Source organism: Aedes albopictus, chromosome 2 (genome assembly GCF_035046485.1).
Source record: "Aedes albopictus strain Foshan chromosome 2, AalbF5, whole genome shotgun sequence".
NCBI lineage: Eukaryota > Metazoa > Arthropoda > Insecta > Diptera > Culicidae > Aedes > Aedes albopictus.
Genome location: NC_085137.1, coordinates 450,225,523 through 450,242,774, shown reverse-complemented (window position 1 = coordinate 450,242,774; position 17,252 = coordinate 450,225,523). Strand labels below are relative to the sequence as shown.

At 40.3% G+C, this 17,252-nt stretch overlaps 1 protein-coding gene across 9 annotated transcripts in view; it reads right to left on the bottom strand.

The window, feature by feature from the left end:
• LOC109419679 (titin) overlaps positions 1-9,114 on the bottom strand; it is a 556,752-nt gene extending 547,638 nt beyond the window's left edge. For 2 of the 9 annotated variants that reach the window (XM_062853857.1, XM_062853858.1), the window contains exon 1: positions 8,595-9,103. The gene's annotated coding sequence lies outside the window, so the exon portion shown is untranslated. Of the gene's footprint in view, positions 1-8,594 lie in introns of all 9 variants that reach the window. The other 7 variants (XM_062853862.1, XM_062853867.1, XM_062853868.1 and 4 more) reach the window with 7 other exon arrangements.
• Between the last annotated feature and the right edge of the window lie 8,138 nt (positions 9,115-17,252).

Genomic DNA, 17,252 nt, shown 5'->3' with positions numbered 1-17,252 from the left:
TTCCCAAATCCGTCGCGAGTTTCTGTTAGTGTCCGAAAACCATTTAGTGATACGCGCGAACAGTAGTCGAGAACCATCTTGGAAGGCAGAATTGACTGAGACTTGGTGATATAAAGACGCTGTTTCAGAGCGCAAGTAATTGAAGAATTAGATTTCCTGTTCATCATCTGATCGTGGTTTATTGAATCCAAGATTGAATCTTACTTTGGATTCGAGCAAGACCCTACAAATTCCTCCAGGAATTCTTTTAGCATACCTTCAGGAATTCCTCAAGGCATTTCTATAGTGATTCATCCAGGGATTAATACAGGAATTCCTTCAGGATTTCATTCTGGGACTCCTCCAGAAATACCTTTAAGAATTCCACCAGGAATTCCTGCAGAATTTACCTCAGGAATTCTTGATTTCATCCAGGATTGCTACTAAGAATACCTCTAGGAGTTACCGGGGATTCCTCCGGAAATTATTCCAGGGTTTCCTTGAGGAATTTTTCCAAAAATTTCTCCTCCAGGTATTCCTCCATGGATTCCTCTAGAGATTTCTCCAGGAATTGGTTCAAGGGATCCCTCCAGGAATCCCACCAGCATTTCCTCCAGGAATTCCTTCAGGAATTGATCCAGGTATTAACCAGAAATTCCTCCAGGCATTCCTCTGATGATTCCTCCAATAATTCATCCAGCTCCAAAAATTTTTTTTTCTTGAATTCCTCCAGCAATTCCTCTGGAAATTCCTAATGGAATTTCAGCAGGGAGTCCTCCAGGTTTTTCTCTAGAGATACCTCATGACATTCCTGTAAAAATGCCACTAGCAATTCTTCGAGGAGTTTCTTCAGAAATTCTTTAAAGGATTACTCCAGGGATTCTACCTGAAAGTTTTCTAGCGATTCTTCAGGAAAATACTCAACGAGTTCCTCTGAAGATTTCTCAAGGAATTTCTCTAAATATTCCTCCAGGAATTCGCACAGGCATGTATCCAGACATTCCTTCAGGAGATTCTCTAGGTAATCCTCTAGGGATCGCTCCAGGAATTCTTTTAGGAATACCTCCCGGCATTCCTCCAGGGATTTTCATAGGGATTCATCCAGGCATTTCTTCAGGATTTGATTCTGGGACTCCTCCAGGAATACCTTTAAGAATTCCACCAGGAATTACCCCAGGAACTCCTGCGGAAACTACCTCAGGAATTCTTGCAGAAATTAATCCAGTAAATCGTTCAGAAATTACAACGGCAATTTATCCAGGAATTTCTCCAGCAAAACATCCTCCCGGTGTTTATACACGCATTATACCAAGAATCCAGGAATTCCTCCAAGGATTCCTCCAGAGATTTCTCCATGTATTGCACACTGTTATGGAAGAGTGGAACTCCCTTAACAAAAAGTTGGTAAAATCAACTACATAATTTATTTAAAAAACTGTGACAACAACAACACAATAAAATTAATAATCAATGCGGTAGATCATTGTAAAAAAAAACTACACCGACACATTTAAAATGGGCAAAACAAGGTCTGCCGGGTCAGCCAGTAATTTATAAATAAGTTATAGGTATCAAATTGGCCACGAGTCATTAGGCGAAGTGCAAGAATGAACTCTATCATTATTGATTATGCAAGGCGGGTGGCCGAAAATTATTGTAACTTAATCATTGCTTCTTCCCCAATACCAATTCAAACTGTTTTATAGCATCACCGGAACAACCAGATGAAAATTCGAGGATTGTCAGAAAAAAAATTGGGAAAGAAAAAGTAAAAAAGAATTCTTTAAAAAAAACTCTAGAATACGCCAAGAAAAACAGTGTTGTTATGGTGAAATGGTGAAATCAAAGCTTCAAATTTTCAGTACGCCCTTGAAAGAATATATAGTTGTGCACCTTATTGGAGAAATCCTGGAGGATTTTTCTAAGGAATTTCAAAAAGTGTTCTTGCAGGAAATGTTAGAGAAAATACTTAGAGGAACACCCGGAGATAATCCTAAAGTAATCTCTACGCAAAATCTTGCACTATTTTCTGCTGGTATTACAGAAAGAAATAATGAGAGAAAAAAGGAGAAATTCCTGTAGGTATTTCTGGAGAAATTACTGAAGAATTTGTAAAACTATTGCTTTATCCTTTTGAAATTTTGGTGAATTTTCTCGAGAAATCTTTTAAGAATTCCTAAAGAATTCCTTGGATATGTCTCGGAAGAAATTTTAACAGAAATATCTATAGGACTCCTGGAAGAACTTCCAGGATGAACCGCTGTTATAATTCCTGGTGAAATCCAGGTAATATTTTGCGAAACAACATTTCGAAACAAGAGAATTTTCTGGATGAAACACTGAAGGAATTCAGATATTAAAACACATTTCTAAAGAAATTCATGAAGGAATTTCTGAAAAAAAACTAGAGATATAAAAAAAAAATATTTGGAAAAATTTCAGGAGGAATTCTGAATTTCTGATTTTCTGATGGAGTCGCTGCAGGCATTTTTGAAGGAATCCTGGGAAATTTTTTCCATTGATTCCCGGAGTTTTTTAACAGAAATTCTGCACGAGTTTATGAAGATAGTCGTAGAGAAATTTCTAAAGCAATCATGTGGAAATTTTTACAAAAAAAAGAACCTAGAGAAACTGATGTTAAAATCCATGAAAGATTTCCATGGTGTTGTGCCAAGGGTAGCTATAGAGCAAATTCGGAAGTGATTCATAGGAGATTTGCCAAAATAGTTGTAGGAAAGTTGTGGAGAAACCCATAGGGGAATTTCTTAAAGAGTCCCTACAAAATTTTCTAAAAGAGAGATTTTCGAGTTTTCTGAAACTATCCTGCAGGAGCTTTTAGAGTAATCGCTGGATAAGAATCCTGATTAGTTCCTGGAAGAGTTTCTGATGGAAGTTTGGAGATTTTATTCTTAGGAGAATTTCTTAACAAATCCCTGTAATAAAACTAGTTTACAAAATAAAACGAAAGTCGTGAGCTTCTGTCAGCGACCAACATTTTTTAAGCACATTTTTGCGCTGATTTCGAAACCATGCTTCAAAAATTTTGAAGTAGAACAGTTTTTGAGTTCTGGCTCATTATCGAGTTTTACAATTTTCTAAAATATGGAGTTTACTAAAACTCAAATATCTTGCATTTTGTTCTACTAATTTTAAAACTTTTTCCATAAATTTCTGAATTTATGTTAATACTTTCGATCTTTTGAAGTTTTGCGTCAGGTTGATGAAATACCTTATAAGAGATCTGATTCGCTGTGCCAGCCTTTATCGTGCCAATACCTTGATTATGCTTCTGATGAAATTCTAACAGAAATATCTATAGGACTTCCTGGAGGAATTTCCTGTAAGTGCTTGGAAGAATTTCTGATGAATCGCTGGATAATTCCTAGAGAAATCTGGGCAGTATTCTTAGAAACAATTCATGGAGCATTTTCTGAAGGAAACACTAGAAGACTTCAGGTACTTAAACATTTCTGAAGAACTTGCTGCAGTAATTTTTAAAGAAATTCTTGGAAATTTTTACAATAAATCCCTGGACATAATTCTGAAAGAATCCATGGTAGAATTGTATGTATGGTAGAATTAAATGTATGAATGGTTTGTTAAGAAAATAATAAGAGAAGTTTGAGTAGACATCTCTAGAAAAATTCTGAAGGTCACTATGGGATTTTTTTTTACCGGAATTCTACACAAGTTTATTGAGATAATCAAAGAGAAATTTCCGAAGTAATCAATGGATGACTTTTGGAAAAAACCCATAGACAAATTGTTAAAGGAATCTATGAAAGATTTTCTTAAATAAATCCCTAGCGGTGTGCTAAAGGCAGCTATGAAGAAATTTCGGAAGCGATTTATTAAAGATTTTCCGAAAGAGTTTTCGGAACATTGGGGAGAAATATATAGAGACAATTCTAAAAGAACCTTCATGAACTTTTTTAAAGGAGAGCTACTCGTGTTTCCTGAAAGAATTCCTGGAGGAAATTATTTTGAAACCCCTGGATGATTTTCTTGAGGAGCTCCTAAAAGAGTTTTTGAAGAAAACTTTGGGTTATTCATTCCCAGGGAAAATTTCTTAAAGAATACTCTTTAGAGATTTCAGAAAGAATCGATGAAGGGATCTGTGGAGGAAAAGTAAAGAAATCTTTGTAAGGTTTTCAAAGGAATCGTTGGAAAATGTATGTACAAATCCCTGAAGACATTTTTGAAAGAAGCAAATTTCCGAATGAATCGCTGAAGTTTTTAAAAGAGTTCCTGGTGAAATTAACGAAGGAATCTCGGAAGGAATCTCGGAAGTGAAGCGTTCAAAAAAATCCCTGGAAACTTTCATGACAGCAACTCTGCGGAAATTTATGGAGCAATCTTTGGAGGTTTTTTAAACGAAATGTTCAAGAACTTTCTGAAACAATTTCTAGAAAGAATCTGTCGAATATTTTGGAATGAATCCCTGGAGAAATTACTAAATCTCTGGTGGGTTTTCTATCGAAATCCCCAGGAGATTTTTTGAAGGATTCCCTGTAGGCATTCGTGGAGGACTTTTTTAATGAATCATTGGAACAAATTTCTGTAGAAACTTTTAGATAAAAATCCGAAAGACTCCCTGGAGAAGTTTCTTGAAGAATCTCTGGAAAAAGTTCTTGAGGAATCTTTGAAAGAGTTTATGAAGTTATTTCTAAAAAAATCCAGAGAAAACTTGCGAAATCCCTGAAGGAATCTATAAAACACCATTGGAAAAAATTCCGAAGAAAACTTTTAAGGAATTGTTTGTGCATGCCTGAAGAACTTTCTTGAGCCATTCTTGAGAAAACTTCTTGAAGAAACTGGAAGAATGTCATGGAAGTTTTCTAGAAATACCCTTGGATAAATTGTGGGAAAGAAACTCTGAAAGAGTTTCAATAGAAAACGAAGGAATGTCTGGCACAGTTTTGGTGACCAATTTCTAAAATAATCCCTAGTGAATGTCTCAGACCTACCACCGGTATTTATGAGAGACTTCGGAGAGAAATTTCTAAGAGCATACATGGAAGATTTCTTAATGGATTCCATGGCAAAATTTCCGGAGAAATCTTAGACTAATTTCTAAAAAAGTTCCTGAAAATTTTCCTAGTTTTCAGTTATGAAGAAATTCATTAAATATATTTTGAAGGAATTGTTCTGGAGGAATTTCTTAAAGAATTTATCAAGGAACCCGGGAAGAATGTCTAAAACATTCTGTGGAAGATTTTTTTAAAGAATTCTTTGAGAAATTTCTAATTGAGTCCCAAGTGTAACTTTAGGAAGACTTTCTGTAGGATGCAAAGTTCCAAATGAATCCTTGAAATAGTTTTATGGGAGAACCCGGGTAATAATTGCAGCAGTCATTTCTTGTGGAATCTTTGGAGAAATTTTTCGAATGCCCTGGAGGAATTTCTGAGCACCGAAGACATGTTTACTGTTGTGGGTACAAGTTGCATTTTCAAAGAGCATTAGGGTGGTGATAAGTGATTTGTGCCTCAAAGATCTGAAATAATCACATTTCAGGGTGATGCAATACTTTTTAGCGTGCTTCAATATTCAGTGTGAGTGTTGCATTATACGATTCCATATTTATGGCGGGTAGTATATACCACTGAATACACTGAATCTGGATTTTCTAAAAAAATCTAGATAATTTTAGATTACTATCTTGGAAGAAGCTTTTATATTAATATCCGAAGGAATCCCTTGAGAAGTTTCTTGGAGAATCTATGGAAAAATCGAAAAATCTTTGAAAGAATTTACCCGAACAGGAACGAATAACTGACACATAACTGCAACATAGCAAAGTCAGGTATGATACCAAGACAAGGTATTGGTCGGTTATCCTGGTATTGGAAACCGCTTATTTTGATATTGCATAGGTACAGGGGATAGACAAAATGATCGAAACAGGCAAAATTTTCTATACAGGGGAAAGACAAAATGATTATTGGGACATGCAAAGTTTTCACTTTTCAAAAAAACGGTTAACTAGCTATAACTTTTTATCAAAAATTCTCAGATTTTTACTGTAAGTTGGACAACTAGTTGTCTATCAATGGTCAAAATTTGAGAATAATTATCTGATTGCCAACTTTGAACTGGTATATCTTCGGATTCAATGAATCGAATGCAATGAAATTTTAATCATTCATGACTTATATAAAGAGATTTGAAAAACATTTGACACAACTTTAAATTATTTATGAGAAAAAACTTATAGCGATTTAAGAGCGAGGAAATATCCGGCATTGCTCTTTTGCTACTAAGACGGTAATCTCAGATTCTACTTCATACTACTTCATACATACTATACAACTTGTTTCAATTTATCATCGGATATTTACTTCCTTTCATAACATATTTATATTTAAGTTAATTTGATGGAATATAACTGAACTATAATGACCATCTTGAATTTTGAAGCGATGTTAAAGTTGTGGCTAATATGGCGTTTTATTAAAAACTAATCTTATCGTTATTATTTTCTCCCGTGTTAACAACTTTAAGTTAAGTCAAAAGTTTTTTAAGTCCATTTTATGAATCATAATCGCAAAAAAAATCATCATCTATTCTCTCCTGCTCGGGTGTGAAGGGATTTCTCGGGTTTATATTTTTGAAGAAATCCAGCGAAAATTGTCTAAATTCTTGAGAAAATTTCTTGTGGAAACTTTTCAGAAATTTTTAAGGAATCTTTGGAAGATTTTTTATACAAGTACTATGAGAATGATTACTAAATTTTTGATTTTTTGAAGTAATCGCTGGAGGAAATCTTGAAGTAACATGTTGATAATTTTCCTAAATAATTCCCGAATAGTTTTCTAAAGGATGAAGGTTTTTTTTTATGAATTTGTCATGGATTTTTTTGAGAAATCCTTGAAGAAATTTTGGGGAAGAAACTCTAAAAGAATGGCTATGGGAAAATCTAAAGCAATTTACGATGGAATTTGTGGAACTCAGAGACGAATGCCCCAGAGGTAAAGTCTCTCTAAACAAAAAAAAAATTGTGGAACAACTTTGTAAATCAATTCATTGAATATTTTCTGAAATATTCTCTGGATAATATCTCACGCCGATTTCTGAAAGAATACATGGAGAAAATTCTTTAGGCATCCATGGAAGATTTTCAAGTGGAGTCCATGGAGGAATATCTGGAGAAATGCTCCTCTATCCAGAGGAATCAATTGAAAAATCCGTAGACGGATTTCACGAGAAATCACCAGAGGTATTGCTAAAGGAATACCTGAATGAACTTCAGAAAATTCGGAACAAAAGTGCTGGGGTGGGGAGATTTCGAAATAAAAATCTTAAGAAAATATGGAGGAATCCCTGCATAAAACACGTTAGGTATGTATGATGGAATAACAGTAATAATTACTGTTACAATCCCGGGATACCCCATTTGGGTTTCTTGCTGTAATTCTGGTAGGAAGGGTACCAGGGCGGTACCAGGGCGACCAAAAAAAAAAGTTTCCTAGGAAAATTTTCAAAAAAAAATTGGAAGAATACAAAAAAAATGAAGATTCGGTTGCTGGAGAAATCCATTAAAAGTTTCCTGAAACAATCCCTGGATAAAATCTATGGAGAAATTTATGAAGGAATTCTTAGTGAAGTTCATTGGAATCACTGTAGGAACTTTTGGAGCGGTTCTCGAGATCTCTTAAGAAAATCTTAGATTGAAGTCCGAAGATATTCCTAGAATAATCCATAGAATCTTCGGAATGAACTCGATGATTAATTTTCGGCTTGAAATCTCAAGAGGAAATCCTAATGAACGCCTTGGAGAAATCAAAGAAGAAATTTTATTAGAAGTTTTGGAAATAAGATGTAATTAAATCAATATTGTTTTAAAAAGCAAAATAACTAAACTAGATTAATCTTGTCACTTACGAATCTACAAAGTACACAACAACATCACTAACGCTGAAAATGAGTTACTAAAAACGAGAAAAATTACAAAGACGCTCCATAGGAAAATAAATTTAGTAACAACAAAATTCTCAAAAATTTGAGAGTTTAATCTAAGCACAATCTTTAACTTTGTGGTAGAATTTAATATTCTTTTAGAAATTCCGGATCCCTTCGTGAATCTGTCAATAGATACTTTGGAGTAACTTTTGAATTTATTTACGTTTAATTAGATTTTTATAAGAGTTTCAGAATGTTGCTTACAATTTCAGTCCTTGAGTGTACTTTGAAAGGATTTACTATATTTTTTTCCTACTAAATGTGTAGTGGCAAACCTGGATGAATATCCAATGACTACTTAAAAAAAAATCCAAATAGGTGTGGGTTCTAGTTTTATACGAACAGTGTTACTAACGAAAAATTATGGATTTCCTAACAACAATCGTTGATAAGTTCATGGTATGACATGTACAAAGCACGATTTCAATTTATCTGCAAGCTAGAATTTTTAGCAATTGATTTATGATTGATTTGAGATTTTACTAACACTGTTTGTGATATATTTTACAATCTCTTTTACTGGTGGCAGAAGATTCTCAAACGCTTTGATTCTAAACTATTATTTTTATAATCATATAGAATAAATTAAAATTTTAATCGAACCTTAAAATGGTAGTCGAAGGTGAATGTCAAATAACGATTTTGCACATACATACCTTGTTCCGCTCAATAAATCCGTTCAGCTAATCCGATTGGCCTCGCACAACATCCTGTCCCCTTTCGAAACTCAGACAGTCACCAGTTCTGGTCACTTAACTCGATTTTCTTACTTGAACCGATGTTTCCGTTTCTTCGAAAAGCCACCACAGAAGCTCACTTGATTAACTTGTTCAGTTGATCGTTCTCCGATCGACACACACTTCATTCTCAGAATTTTTCTTCATCAAGGAGAAAATCATGAATGAAAGCCATCCGTTCTGCCTGTGTCGCCACCGCCCACTCACTTTTGACCCACAAACTTGGGACTCAAACTCCGTCAAAGCACAATCCCTCTCTTGCAGCCACGATTACAACAACAATCGAGAATGCACTTGACTCGATGATCCTTTCCTCGCTCACTACCCCACCACCACTCACGAACTCGAATTCTTGACCCAATCCAAACAAATTGTTTACAACGGCCCACGACCACCATTCGCCAGTTCAAAAACTCCGAAACTCCACTAGCGATCGAACACACCAAACCGAAGCCACCCGCGAACGACCGAGGTCGTCACACATCTGAGCTCAGAGCAGCGGGGCGCACCTTTCGAAGCCCAGTCAACCCAGGCTGCACTGCGCACCACTGAGCCTGTCGTCGGTCGCTTGGTCGGTCGAAGAGAAACCGCACAACCCCGTCACTACTCTTTGCCCACCGACCGTCGAGCGTTCGTTGATCGTTGTCGTCGTTGTTGCTGCGTGTGAGGGTATGCGATAAGAAGCATTCCAAACTCTATATAGGGTATCGGGATGCTTCGTTGGCATAGTCCCCTCATTCGGCCTATCTTAACGTTAACCAAAAACTCAAACAAACACGCATAACTGGAGATCGAAAAAGCTATGCGCCACACAACTGTAACATTTCGTTTCAATTTTAGCATTTTGGAGCATTAAAATTGAATGAAAATGCCACTTTGTTTAGCTTTTGTAGACGCCATGATTCTTCGGCTTAGTGGGTAGTCTATATACATGATCTTAAATGGCCTGATTCTGGAACATTTCGAATTGACTTTTCGATAACTGAACATTTTATGCGACGGTCAAAGACGCTATTATGATCTTGTATATTTGTTTTCAAAGAAAAATAACTATTTTACAAATTAAATGTGGGCCGAATATTGAGGACATTTTTTTCACTATGTACCCAAATCTTGGCCCATCAGTAAAGTGACGTCAACAACACCGAAAAAATGACGTCAACCACATTGCTTGCGATTGAACCAGAAAGAAGGAACGGGAAGAGAGGTTTTTTGTGCGGTGACTGTTAAAATATAACACAAAAATGGAGTTGCATTGTTTTCGTTACTAAATTAAGAAAGAAATTTAGTTTAAGTTATTTCTTTATAGTTATATGAAAATTTGGCTCCGAAAATGTAATTTGAAAGCAAGATTGGTGAACAAACAGTGATAATACTTCAGCAGAAATATTAAAAATATATAGAATAAGTGGTTCTAGCGTTTGGAAAGCAATAGGCCAACGTTGTATCCACTAATAGGCCAATTTTTGTACCGTAGACCAACGTTGCATACCATCGCATCGAATCTTTTCAACGTAATTAACTAAGTTCTTGAATATTTATGCTAGTTTACTTCCAATTGCAGAAACATGCACTGCCTAGAGTGCGTGATAGAGTGAAGACATCATTTATACTGCTATTAATTCACGAGTTATGGTCAAAATTGTCAAGGCGGCTGGCATATTAGGCCAAGGAACGGTACACATACCCTACATGAGCATGAGCATAGATGATCGTGCATTTCGTAGTTATGCTGACTGCACCCCAAATTGGGCTGACACAATAGTGTGCACACACTTTCAAAGTGTGATTACAGTGCAGGGCCACGTCGGATCGAGTTGAGGTCTTCGGAGCACTTATTCCTTGTAAACGTAGGAATAAGTGCACCGAAGAAGTCGAGACGATCCGAGGCAAATGTGCACTTTTATCACACTTTCTAGGCGTACCAAAAAAAAGTGTGATAGTCCAATTTTGGATGTAGTCTGCAATACTACTCCGTGATTGACCAGAATAATTGAAGTTGCATAAGGAACAAACTGCCGAGATTCTTCGAATGATTCCACACATTATTCCAGAGATTCTTCCATGGATTCTCTTGGGATGCTTGCACTGATTTCTCCCGGAATACCTTCAGGTATATTCTTCAGCAATCCCGGATTCTTTCAAGTATTCTTCCAGGATTTTTCCGGGATATTTCTCCCAGAATTCCCATGGGGTTTTCTTCCGGGACTCTTTTTGGCAATCTTTCAGAAGTTTCTTTCGGGATTCATTGAAATATTCCATTAGGGATACCTCTCTGGAATCCATCAGAGATTGCTCCCGGAATTTCTTGATTTATTCCTCTCCAAATTATTTTATGGATTTCTTATTGCATTTTTTTGGGATTCCTACAGTGATTTCCATCGGGATTCTCCTTTACATTATTTCCAGAATTCCTTGATTGATATTTCTTGAGTTTTCTACTGATATTTATTGTTGAATTCTTATCGGAATGAGTATTCTCTCGGGATTCCTTCATTGATTCCTCTCGAGATCCTTTTGTGAATTGCTCTAGGGATTTCTACCGGGATTCATTCACGGATAATTCCCAATATTACATCAGGGATTCTTCCAAGATTATTCCTAAGTTCCTTCAAGGACTCATTCTTCTTCGGATTTGTTGTTTATGATATCGAGAAAGCATTCGCTCAATAGCAAACTTGTTTGGGTGTTTTCTTAGATATCGAAGGTGTCTTTAACAACGTGCCTTTCGATGCCGTATTGGAAGCCACACGGAGTCATGGTATATCTCCAATGATTTCCGATTGGATGCACCAAATGCTCAAAACCGGTATCTCATTTCGGCATTCATCTAGCAGAGAGTAGGAAATTGAGTTTATGTAGTCTTATCCCCGCTTTTGGAATCTCGTAGCAGATACGCTATTGAGGCTGCCCAATATTAGCGGGTTTCTTACTTATGGTTTTGCCAACGACTATCTAACATTGTTAGTTGGTTTGAAGGAATTTCTGAACGAACCCCAAATGGAATAGTGTTAGAATCCTGTGACAAATTGCTGGAGGAATTCCCAAAAAAAAAATCTCAGAAAGATTTCTCGCAGAAATCTCAGGAGAGGTTTCTGATGGAATGCCTGGAAGAATCGGAAGGAGTCTCTGAAGAACTGCCTGGAGAAATCCCAGAGGGATTTTTTAAAGGGGCCTTGAAGTCATCATGGAAAAATCTCTAAAAGAAATCCTTAAGATATACCGGGTTAATTCCTTGAAAAAGCGTGAAGAGACAGTTACTGAAGGAATCCAGGAGAAACCTCCAATGAAAACCCTGAAGGAATCTCTGGATAAATCAATGAAGGAATCTCAGAAAGAATCCTGGGAAAAATCCACAAAGGAACCTGAAGAATCCGTGAAATAATCACTAAGAAAACCTAGGAAAAATCAATAAATCAATCCCGGAAGGAATCCTGAAAATCCAGATATAATCCTTAAGAAATAGCTGATGCAATCTCGGGAATAATCCGTGAAAAAATCTCGGAAGTAAACATGGGATGAATCATTTAAGAAATCCCGGAAGGAGTCGAAAAGCATCGATTGATGAATTCTGGAAAATATTCATAAACTAAAATTAAAATTTTCCTGCAAAATGAATTCCGGAAGGAACTCATAATGTTATTCCAGAACGAATTCCAGGACGAATATTTGACAGAATCCTGGAGAAATCCATGAAGGAATATCAAAAAACACTCAGATAGATCCATGAAGGAGTCTCGGAAAAAAAATCTCGAAAGAATTTCTGAGGGACCCGGAAAAATGAAACATAGATACGCGATGATGAATGCGTTGTTTCCAAACGAACTGTCAAAATGTGTATCCAAACGAGCATGACGTCACGATTCCAACAACAACAATGGAGCGCGTGACGTCATATTCAACAGTCACACTCTTGAAAAATATTATTCACACGCTCGAAACATGGTATGGCACGGTAAAGACTGGGTATGCTGCGCAATTTAGATCCCATTGTGAACCACTAGCCTCTGCCCAGCAACTCCTATCCCTACCTCCACGCGGTACCGGTCGGAAACTATGAGCAACCTTAGGGAAGATCGGGTAGCCAACCCCGGTGGGAACTCGGTGGGAAGGGTCGTAGGCTGACAGGGAAGGGGGGATTTGCTTCGGTAAATCTGAGTGTCTGTTCTCCAGGAGGAGCGGCTCACAATAGCGTCTGATCCCCATGTTAGGGGCGGCTGATCTACGTCCGAGTGCCAGGGAATGACTCTAAGCTCAACTGCGCACTATGGTCCTCCGGAAAGTGGGGGGTTAGTGTCAGGCCCTAAGAGGCAGCCGTAAAAAAACATTGTAGCAGAAAATCAGCAACAGAATAATACGAACCGAGACCAACGGCAACGACCCCAGCGAACAAAACGGACTTGCGATTGGAAACTCGGTATGTGGAACTGCCGATCTCTCAACTTCATTGGGAGCACCCGCATACTCGCCGATCTACTGAAGGACCGCGGGTTCGGCATCGTAGCGCTGCAGAAGGTGTGTTGGACAGGATCCATGGTGCGAACGTTTAGAGGTAATCATACCATCTACCAGAGCTGCGGCAACACACGCGAGCTGGGAACAGCTTTCATAGTGATGGGTGATATGCAGAGGCGCGTGACCGGTTGGTGGCCGATCGACGAAAGAATGTGCAGGTTGAGGATCAAGGGCCGATTCTTCACCTTCAGCATATTAAACGTGCACAGCCCACACTCCGGAAGTACTGATGATGACAAGGACGCATTTTACGCGCAGCTCGAACGTGAGTACGATCGCTGCCCAAGCCACGACGCCATCATAGGAGATTTGAACGCTCAGGTGGGCCAGGAGGAGGAATTCAGACCGACGATTGGTAAGTTCAGCGCCCACCAGTTGACGAACGAAAACGACCTACGACTCATTGATTTCGCCGCCTCTAAAAATATGGCCATACGTAGCACTTTTTTCCAACACAGCCTCCCTTATCATTACACCTAGAGATCACCACAGCAGACGGAATCTCAAATCGACCACGTTCTGATTGACGGACGGCACTTCTCCGACATTATCGACGTCAGGACCTATCGTGGCGCCAACATCGACTCCGACCACTATCTGGTGATGGTCAAACTGCGCCCAAAACTCTCCGTCATCAACATTGTACGGTACCGGCGACCGCCACGGTACAACCTACAGTGACTGAAGCAATCGGTTGTCGCCTCAGCATACGCGCAGAATCTCGAAGCCGCGTTGCCAGACGAGGGCGAGCTCGATGAGGCCCCTCTAGAGGACTGCTGGAGTAAAAGTGAAGTGAAAGCAGTAATCAACGTCGCAGCCGAGAGCACCATCGGGTACGTGGAACGGAATCGACGGAACGAATGGTTCGACGAAGAGTGCAGAACGGTTTTGGAGGAGAAGAATGCAGCGAGGGCGGTAATGTTGCAGAAAGGGACTCGACAGAACGTGGAACGTTATAAACAGAAGCGGAAACAGCAGACCCGCCTCTTTCAGGAGAAAAAGTGCCGCCTGGAAGAAGCGGAGTGTGAAGAAATGGAACTGCTGTGCCGTTCCCAAGAAACACGGAAGTTCTATCAGAAGCTCAACGCATCCCGCAACAGCTTCGTGCCGCGAGCCGATCTATGCAGGAATAAAGACGGCGGCCTCTTGACGGACGGACGTGAGGTGATCCAAAGGTGGAAGCAGCACTTCGATCAGCACCTGAACGGCACCGGAACGTAGGCACAGGAGCCCACGGCAACGGAGGAAACGATGACGCCAGTGCAGCGGAGGACGGAAATGAACCAACTCCCACGCTGAGGGAAGTTAAGGATGCCATTCACCAGCTCAAAACCAACAAAGCAGCTCGTAAGGATGGTATCGCAGCTGAACTCATCAAGATTGCCCCAGAGAAGTTGGCCACCTGTCTGCATCGGCTGATAGTCAAAATCTGGGAAACCGAACAGCTACCGGAGGAGTGGAAGGAAGGGGTAATCTGCCCCATTCACAAGAAAGGCGATCATTTGGAATGTGAGAACTTCAGGGCGATCACTATTTTGAATGCTGCCTACAAAATGCTATCCCAGATCATCTTCCGTCGTCTGTCACCTAAAACGAATGAGTTCGTGGGAAGTTATCAAGCCGGCTTCATCGACGGCCGGTCGACAACGGACCAGATCTTTACCGTACGGCAAATCCTCCAGAAATGCCGTGAATACCAGGTCCCAACGTATCACCTGTTCATTAACTTCAAAGCGGCATACGACAGTATCGACCGCGTAGAGCTATGGAGAATCATGGACGAAAACGGTTTTCCTGGGAAGCTGACTAGACTGATTAAAGCAACTATGGACGGTGTGCAAAACTGCGTAAGGGTTTCGGGTGAACTATCCAGTTCATTCGAATCTCGCCGGGGACTGCGACAAGGTGACGGACTCTCATGCATACTCTTCAACATCGCTCTGGAAGGTGTGATGCGACGAGCCGGACTCAACAGCCGGGAAACGATTTTCACAAAATCCGGTCAATTTGTGTGGTTTGCGGACGACATGGACATTATCGCTAGGACATTTGGAACGGTGGCAGAGCTGTACACCCGCCTGAAACGCGAAGCAGCAAAGGTCGGACTGGTGGTGAATGCCTCAAAAACAAAGTACATGCTGGTCGGCGGAACCGAAAACGACCGGATCCGTCTGGGTAGTAATGTTACGATAGACGGGGATACTTTCGAGGTGGTGGAGGAATTCGTCTACTTTGATAACGATTGCTGGCGTATTTTCGGTCCTCGGGTTGCTTATAAAACAACTGTTTTAATTAAAGCCGACGTTTCGAGCGTTTATTCACTCATCTTCAGGGCAAACTACAATTTACATACAAAGTTTGAGTAGTCAAGTCATTTGTTATACCAAAAATACTCACAATTCGTCTACCTCGGAATCTTACTGACGGCTGACAACAACGTGAGCCGTGAAATTCGGAGGCGCATCATCAGCGGAAGTCGGGCCTACTACGGGCTCCAGAAGAAACTGCGGTTGAAAAAGATTCACCCACGCACCAAATGCACCATGTACAAAACGCTAATAAGACCGGTGGTCCTCTACGGGCACGAGACATGGACCATGCTCGAGGAGGACCTACAAGCACTCGGAGTTTTCGAGCGACGCGTGCTAAGAACGATCTTCGGTGGGAGATGATTACCCATGGAAGTGCATTTGGAAAATATGCGGCAAGTGATATTTTGACTTGTTTTGCTGTGAGGTGCCGGGAATTGACGCGGGTGCCCAAGTAGTTCGAAACCCTATATTTGAACGATTTACTTTAATGTTATCAGTTAAGAAATAATCAAACTTCATTTCATTTTCCCAACAAAGAAAATCGAATGCCGCATACCCTCACTATGCTGCTATGCTACCTAGAGAGCAAGACCAAGCCACCACCGGGCCAGGCCAAGCGTCGACGACGACGAAGCCAAACGAACCACCGCGCACCGAAAAGAGAGATGCAGTCAAACCACTTCTGGCTGGCTGGCGCGTTCGTCATTTGTCGGCGGTCGATCGCGCATCGGTTAGATTTCTCCTGATGCCCTGCGCCTATTGCTCCCTGCCTGCATGCAGCCTGGAGCAATAACTTGCGCACTGTCTCCACAGGTTCTCGTCTATCCCCATTGGAAGGTAGATTATGTTGGAAGCGTTGGAAGAGACCTGCGCACGGGGCGGGTGCGGGTCCTCCGCGATCGTGCCTACGAAGCGCGAACCAGCAGTCGAGGGGAGAGAAAGATTGCAACTCTCACCTCGCACTTACCTCGATACGTCTGCGTGGTCTGCGTCTACTACAACTGGAGAGATTGAAGTGCGGTGCCGCGACCGCCGCCTCAGCATCGCGATCGCGCGGTGAACTGATGCTGGAGGAGGTTGAACTAGGATCTGAGAGGCGAGCGAGCATAAGTCTCTCTTGGAATTTGCCAAAGTGGCGCACTTTGAGGAACGGTTTATGGGTAGGTACCGACCGACGACCGGACTTGGACCTCTCCTATACAGATGTTGAGCGCTTGGGAGGATTGGTATATTGTTTTGCAATTTGTTCGGGACACGTGTCAAATTGGTTGGATTGAATGTTGGTGGCGTCAGGTTCCCACCTTTTGGGACCGTGTCGTCGTCGTCAGCGGTTAGTAAGAACGGAGCTGAAGAAGAATTGAAGCAGAACTTCTGCGCTATATGCCAGGTGCTTTGGCTTAATTGCCGTCGCGTAGCCGTCGGTTGTCGTGAATTGAACGATGTAGGCAGGGGTTGCAATGGACATGCATGCAATAATGGTGCTTGGTGGTTCGCTTATTGTAGGTTATGCTGTGGCACCAATCAAGCGAAGGAATGAATGAAGAAAACATATGTCTCGATGGAATTCGCTATGTAGCATGTAGCGCCAAATTGAATTGTGTTAGTTGAGCATAATTTATGGTAGGTAGAAGTGAAGTACCGCTGCAGAAAAAAGGTGCAATTTTTATCGCTTCACAGCGTTTCATCGAAACATAATAATAATTCTTACTCTGTCGACGCTCTTCCAGACAGATTCATAACACTTTTAACT